The 7,099-nt window shown below is 36.7% G+C and overlaps 1 pseudogene; it reads right to left on the bottom strand.

The window, feature by feature from the left end:
- Window positions 1–391: 391 nt before the first annotated feature.
- LOC136317659 (nucleophosmin-like) lies at window positions 392–2,096 on the bottom strand (annotated as a pseudogene).
- Between the last annotated feature and the right edge of the window lie 5,003 nt (window positions 2,097–7,099).

Genomic DNA, 7,099 nt, shown 5'->3' with positions numbered 1-7,099 from the left:
AGCTGGAAGCATCAACTCCCATATGTGCCTTGACCAGGCAAGCCCAGGGTTTCGAACCGGCGACCTCAACATTTCCAGGTCGACGCTTCATCCACTGCGCCACCACAGGTCAGGCTAGGTTTAATTTTTTAATAGAAACAGTGCTATTTTATTAAAATACTAAGTTTATTTCACATGTATATTTTTGTCTCCTCACTATTTCCATTTGTCTGACCCCTCACTACTACCATGTCCTATCATAACATTCCATACTAAGCAAAAAGTGGAGTTTCCTCTTTAAAAACTAAACAAGCATTTTGGACAATATGCTTGGCAATGGAATCTAGACAACCTTTATCAGACATGGCAGAGAAAGTTCACACTCTGCATTATAACAGCTAGAAATCAACTGTTAGAAATAAAATAAGATTAAAAATTTTAACAAACTGTTTGTTTATTTATTTATTATTATTTTTTGTATTTTTCCGAAGGGAGAAGTGAGGGTGGGGGCAGACAGACAGAATCCTGCATGTGCCCAATTGGGATTCACCTGGCATGATGTTTGGCCAGGGGGTGATGTTTGGCCCATCTGGAGTGTTGATCCATTGCAACAGGAGCCATTAAGCACCAGGGATGGGAACCATAGAGCCATCCTCAGTGCCTGGGCCAACTTTGCTCCAACGGAGCCTTGGCTGTGGAAAGGGGAGAGAGAGACAGAGAGAAAGGAGAGGAGGAAGGATGGAGAAGTATATTGGCACATCTCCTGTGTGCCCTGGCCGGAAATTTAACCCAGGACTTCCAGATGCTAGGCCAATGCTCTACCATTGAGCCAACCGGCTAGGGCCTCTTTGTTTTCTTAAAGTGACTTCCTCCACTGCCAGAACTCTTTTTTTTTATAAATTTTTATTAATGTTAATGGGATGACATTAATAATTCAGGGTACATATATTCAAAGAAAACATGTCTAGGTTATCTTGTCATTAAATTATGTTGCATACCCCTCGCCCAGAGTCAGATTGTCCTCCGTCACCCTCTATCTAGTTTTCTCTGTGCCCCTCCCCCTACCCCTAACTCTCTCCCTCCCTCCCTCCTGCATCCTCCCTCCCCTCACCCCTGGTAACCACCACACTCTTGTCCATGTCTCTTAGTCTCGTTTTTATGTTCCACCAATGTATAGAATCATGTAGTTCTTGTTTTTTTCTGATTTACTTATTTCACTCTGTATAATGTTATCAAGATCCCACCATTTTGCTGTAAATGATCTAATGTCATCATTTCTTATGGCTGAGTAGTATTCCATAGTGTATATGTGCCACATCTTCTTTAAATAACCTCCTCATCTGTCATCTGGAAGCACTTCAAAAAATAATTGATGAATTTAGCTTCTGTTTGGGAAGAAAAGCACAATTTTCTATACTTGCTTCCAATTTTCCTTTAATGTCTTCTACAGAACTAGGTCCTTTTGGTGTCTTTTAAAGTTTTCCCCGTTTTTTCGAAGGATTCTTGACATTTTGATCTTAGTATTAATAGTTTTGAGTTATTTTTTATCTGGTCTTATTTTTGTGCACTTCTGGCTGGAGTATCTCATTTAGATTTCTTTACTGGAGCTTTTCCTTCAGCTTCCTTACCCTCAGAATCATTTTCATTAGCAACAAGTTTTATTATTATATTTGTGTGTGTGTGGGAACTTGTTACTACTTCCACGGGGTGGAATGCTTTCCAGATATATTTATACTTAGGAGTTTTACATTCTCCTCCTCTTCATCTTCTGACTTGGCATCTTCTGCCGTAACTAAGTGCTGTCCGCTAACCACACTGAAACACACTTGACCCATAAGACCAAAGCTACCAAGGGAAACCATTGCTCTACAGATATTTTCAAAGTTATCAGTGTTCCTTTAATTGTACTGCCTTCATAATTCATTGTCTCTGCTGAAACGAGGTGCAATTCATCTTTTGCACCAGTTCCTAAACCAACTGTTCATAAAGATGATTGGTGCTTGTATTCATCATTATCTACTTTAAAGAGAAAAATCTTTGTTAGCCTTCAGTTCACAACCAAAAAGATAGTTCTGTGGCTTCAGGGAGCTCATGTCCATGTCCACCAAACCTTCCATGGGGTGGTGACAGAAGTTTAGGTGGGAGAGAAAGCAGATGGAGATAAATGACTTTCGTTATGCAAACAATGCACAGGATGGAATTGCACCAGGAACTATTTTTAATTTTTGAAGAACCTCCACACTCTTCTCCACAGTGGCTGCACCATTTTACATTTCCACCAGCCGTGCATGAAAATCCTTACCAACATTTGTTTTTTGTTCTTTTTACTGTAATTCTTTTATTTTTATTTATTTATTTATTTATTTTTTTAATAATTTTATTTTTTTAATGGGGTGACATCAATAAATCAGGATACATATATTCAAAGATAACAAGTCCAGGTTATCTTGTCGTTCAATTATGTTGCATACCCATCACCCAAAGTCAGATTGTCCTCTGTCACCTTCTATCTTGTTTTCTTTGTGCCCCTCCCCCTCCCCCTTTCCCTCTCCCATTCCTCCCTCCCCCCCCCCATAACCACCACACTCTTATCAATGTCTCTTAGTTTCACTTTTATGTCCCACCTACATATGGAATAATGCAGTTCCTGGTTTTTTCTGATTTACTTATTTCGCTTCGTATCATGTTATCAAGATCCCACCATTTTGCTGTAAATGTTCCGATGTCATCATTTCTTATGGCTGAGTAGTATTCCATAGTGTATATGTGCCACATCTTCTTTATCCAGTCATCTATTGACAGGCTTTTTGGTTGTTTCCATGTCCTGGCCACTGTGAACAATGCTGTAATAAACATGGGGCTGCATGTGTCTTTACGTATCAATGTTTCTGAGTTTTTGGGGTATATACCCAGTAGAGGGATTGCTGGGTCATAAGGTAGTTCTATTTGCAGTTTTTTGAGGAACCACCATACTTTCTTCCATAATGGTTGTACTACTTTACATTCCCACCAACAGTGTATGAGGGTTCCTTTTTCTCCACAGCATCTCCAACATTTGCTATTACCTGTCTTGCTAATAATAGCTAATCGAACAGGTGTGAGGTGGTATCTCATTGCAGTTTTGATTTGCATTTCTATAATAGCTAAAGAAGATGAGCATCTTTTCATATATCTGTTGGCCATTTGTATTTCTTCCTGGGAGAAGTGTCTGTTCATATCCTCTTCCCATTTTTTTATTGGATTGTTTGTTTGTTTGTTGTTGAGTTTTATGAGTTCTTTGTATATATTGGATATTAGGCCCTTATCTGAGCTGTTGTTTGAAAATATCATTTCCCATTTAGTTGGCTTTCTGTTTATTTTGTTATCAGTTTCTCTTGCTGAGCAAAAACTTCTTAGTCTGATGTAGTCCCATTCATTAATTTTTGCCTTCACTTCTCTTGCCTGTGGAGTCAAATTCATAAAATGCTCTTTAAAACCCAGGTCCATGAGTTGAGTACCTATGTCTTCTTCTATGTACTTAATTGTTTCAGGTCTTATGTTTAGATCTTTGATCCATTTTGAGTTAATTTTTGTACAGGGGGACAAACTGTAGTCCAATTTCATTCTTTTGCATGTGGCTTTCCAGTTTTCCCAGCAACATTTATTGAAGAGGCTTTCTTTTCTCCATTGTGTGTTGTTGGCCCCTTTATCAAAAATTATTTGACTATATATATGTGGTTTTATTTCTGGACTTTCTATTCTGTTCCATTGGTCTGAGTGTCTATTTTTCTGCCAATACCATGCTGTTTTGATTGTCGTGGCCCTATAATATCGTTTGAAGTCTGGTATTGTAATGCCCCCAGCTTCATTCTTTTTCTTTAGGATTGCTTTGGCTATTCGGGGTTTTTTATAGTTCCATATAAATCTGATGATTTTTTGCTCTATTTCTTTAAAAAACGTCATTGGAAGTTTGATGGGAATTGCATTAAATTTGTATATTGCTTTGGGTAATATAGCCATCTTGATTATATTTATTCTTCCTAGCCAAGAACAAGGTATATTCTTCCATCTCATTATATCCTTTTCGATTTCCCTTAACAATGGTTTATAGTTTTCATTATATAAGTCCTTTACATTCTTTGTTATGTTTATTCCTAAGTATTTTATTATTTTTTTTGTTGCAATCGTGAAGGGGATTATTCTTTTGAGTTCGTTCTCAATTGTTTCATTGTTGGCATATAGAAAGGCTATTGACTTCTGTATGTTAATTTTGTATCCTGCGACCTTACTGTATTGGCTTATTGTTTCTAGTAGTCTTTTTGTGGATTCTTTGGGGTTTTCGATGTATAGGACCATATCATCTGCAAAAAGTGATACCTTTACTTTTTCTTTTCCGATATGGATGCCTTTTATTTCTTTGTCTTGTCTGATTGCTCTGGCTAGAACCTCTAGTACCACATTAAATAAGAGTGGAGAGAGTGGACAACCCTGTCTTGTTCCTGATTTAAGGGGGAAAGCCTTCAGTTTAGTGTCATGTAATATGATGTTAGCTGATGGTTTATCATATATGGCCTTTATCATGTTGAGATATTTTCCTTCTATACCCATTTTGTTGAGAGTCTTAAACATAAAATTGTGTTGTATTTTATCAAAAGCCTTTTCGGCGTCTATTGATAAGATCATGTGGTTTTTGTTCTTTGTTTTGTTGATATGGTGTGTTACGTTAACCGTTTTACGTATGTTGAACCATCCTTGAGATTCTGGGATGAATCCCACTTGATCATGATGTATTATTTTTTTAATATGTTGTTGTATTCGATGTGCTAGTATTTTGTTTAGTATTTTAGCATCTGTATTCATTAGAGATATTGGTCTGTAGTTTTCTTTTTTTGTGCCATCCTTGCCTGGTTTCGGTATGAGGGTTATGTTGGCCTCATAAAATGTGTTTGGAAGTATTGCTTCTTCTTCAATTTTTTGGAAGACTTTGAGTAGAATAGGAACCAAGTCTTCTTTGAATGTTTGATAAAATTAACTGGTATAGCCGTCAGGGCCTGGGCTTTTATATTTGGGGAGGTTTTTAATGGTTTTTTCTATTTTTTCTCTACTAATAGGTCTGTTTAGGCTTTCTGGTTCTTCTTGACTCAGTCTAGGAAGGTTGTATTGTTCTAGGAATTTATCCATTTCTTCTAGGTTGTTGAATTTAGTGGCATAACCTTTTCCATAGTATTCTACAATAATTCTTTGTATATCTACGGTGTCCGTGGTGATTTCTCCTCTTTCATTTTGGATTTTGTTTATATGAGTTCTTTCTCTTTTTTCCTTGGTAAGTCTTGCCAAGGTTTTGGCAATTTTGTTGATCTTTTCAAAGAACCAGCTCCTTGTTCTATTAATTTTTTCTATAGTTTTTCTGTTTTCTATTTCATTTATTTCTGCTCTGATTTTTATTATCTCCTTTCTTCGGCTGGTTTTGGGTTTTCTTTGTTCTTCTTTTTCTAGTTCCTTAAGGTGTGAAGTTAAGTGGTTCACTTGGGCTCTCTCTTGTTTGTTCATATAAGCCTGAAGTGATATGAACTTCCCTCTTATCACTGCTTTTGCTGCATCCCATAGATTCTGATATGTCGTATTGTCATTTTCATTAGTCTGTATATATCTTTTGATCTCTGCACTTATTTCTTCTTTGACCCATTCATTTTTTAAAAGTATGTTGTTTAGTTTCCACATTTTTGTGGAATTTTTTCCCTCTTTTTTGCAGTTGAATTCTAGTTTCAAGGCTTTATGATCAGAAAATATGCTTGGCACAACTTCGATTTTTCTGAATTTGCTGATGTTGTTTTTGTGGCCCAACATATGGTCAATTCTTGAGAATGATCCATGTACACTGGAGAAAAATGTATACTCAGTCACTTTGGGATGAAATGTCCTGTAGATGTCCATCATATCCAGGTGCTCTAGTGTTTTGTTTAAGGCCACTATGTCTTTGTTGATTCTCTGTTTTGATGACCAATCTAGAGCCGTCAGCGGTGTATTGAGGTCTCCAAGTATGATTGTATTTTTGTCAGTTTTTGTTTTAAGGTCAATAAGTAGCTGTCTTATATATTTTGGTGCTCCTTGGTTTGGTGCATATATATTAAGAATTGTTATGTCTTCTTGATTCAGTGTCCCCTTAGCCATTATGAAATGGCCATTTTTGTCTCTGAGTACTTTTCCTGTCTTGTAGTCAGCATTATCCGATATGAGTATTGCTACACCTGCTTTTATTTTGGATGTTATTTGCTTGGAGTAGTGTTTTCCAGCCTTTCACTTTGAATTTTTTTTATCCTTGTTACTTAGATGAGTTTTCTGTAGGCAGCATACAGTTGGATTTTCTTTTTTAATCCATTCTGCTACTCTGTGCCTTTTTATTGGTGAGTTTAATCCGTTTACATTTAGTGTAATTATTGACACTTGTGAGTTCCCTATTGCCATTTTATAGATTGCTTTCTGTTAGTTTTGTGTCTTGTTTGATCCTTCTCTTTCGTTTTTCTATCTTTTGTTTTTATTTGGTTGTATTCCATACATCTTTCCTCTGTTGCTATCTCTTTTATCTCATGTGCTTCTGTGGTGGTTTTTTCAATGGTGGTTACCTTTGAGTAATGAAAAGGGTCCCTACCCTGTTCATTGTAGCGCACTATTTTGTGAGTACTTTTCCACTCCATCGTCCTTTGCTACTGTTAATCTCCATCTTCTCCCCCCCCTTTCTTTTTGTTGTTGTCACAGTTTAAATTTGGTTTTATTGTGTTCTTCTTGGAGCTTTTACTTGTGGCTCTGTTTCGGTTTTTTTTGGTCTTTGTATCTGATTGGAGAACCCCCTTTAGTAATTCCTGGAGTGGGGGTTTTCTGATGATAAATTCCCTCATCTTTTCTGTATCTGTGAATGTTTTTATTTCTCCTTCATATTTGAAAGATAGCTTTGATGGGTATAGTATTCATGGCTGAAAGTTCCTCTCTTTTAAGACTTTAAAAATTGGGGTCCACTCTCTTCTAGCTTGTAGAGTTTCTGCTGAGAAATCTGATGATAATCTAATGGGCCTTCCTTTATATGTTGTATTCTTCTTTTCCCTGGCTGCCTTGAGAATTTTTTCTTTGATGTTGGTTTGTGTCA

Source organism: Saccopteryx bilineata, chromosome X (assembly GCF_036850765.1).
Source record: "Saccopteryx bilineata isolate mSacBil1 chromosome X, mSacBil1_pri_phased_curated, whole genome shotgun sequence".
Lineage (NCBI taxonomy): Eukaryota > Metazoa > Chordata > Mammalia > Chiroptera > Emballonuridae > Saccopteryx > Saccopteryx bilineata.
The sequence above is the reverse complement of the archived record's forward strand: the minus strand, read 5'-3'. Positions and strand labels throughout refer to the sequence as shown.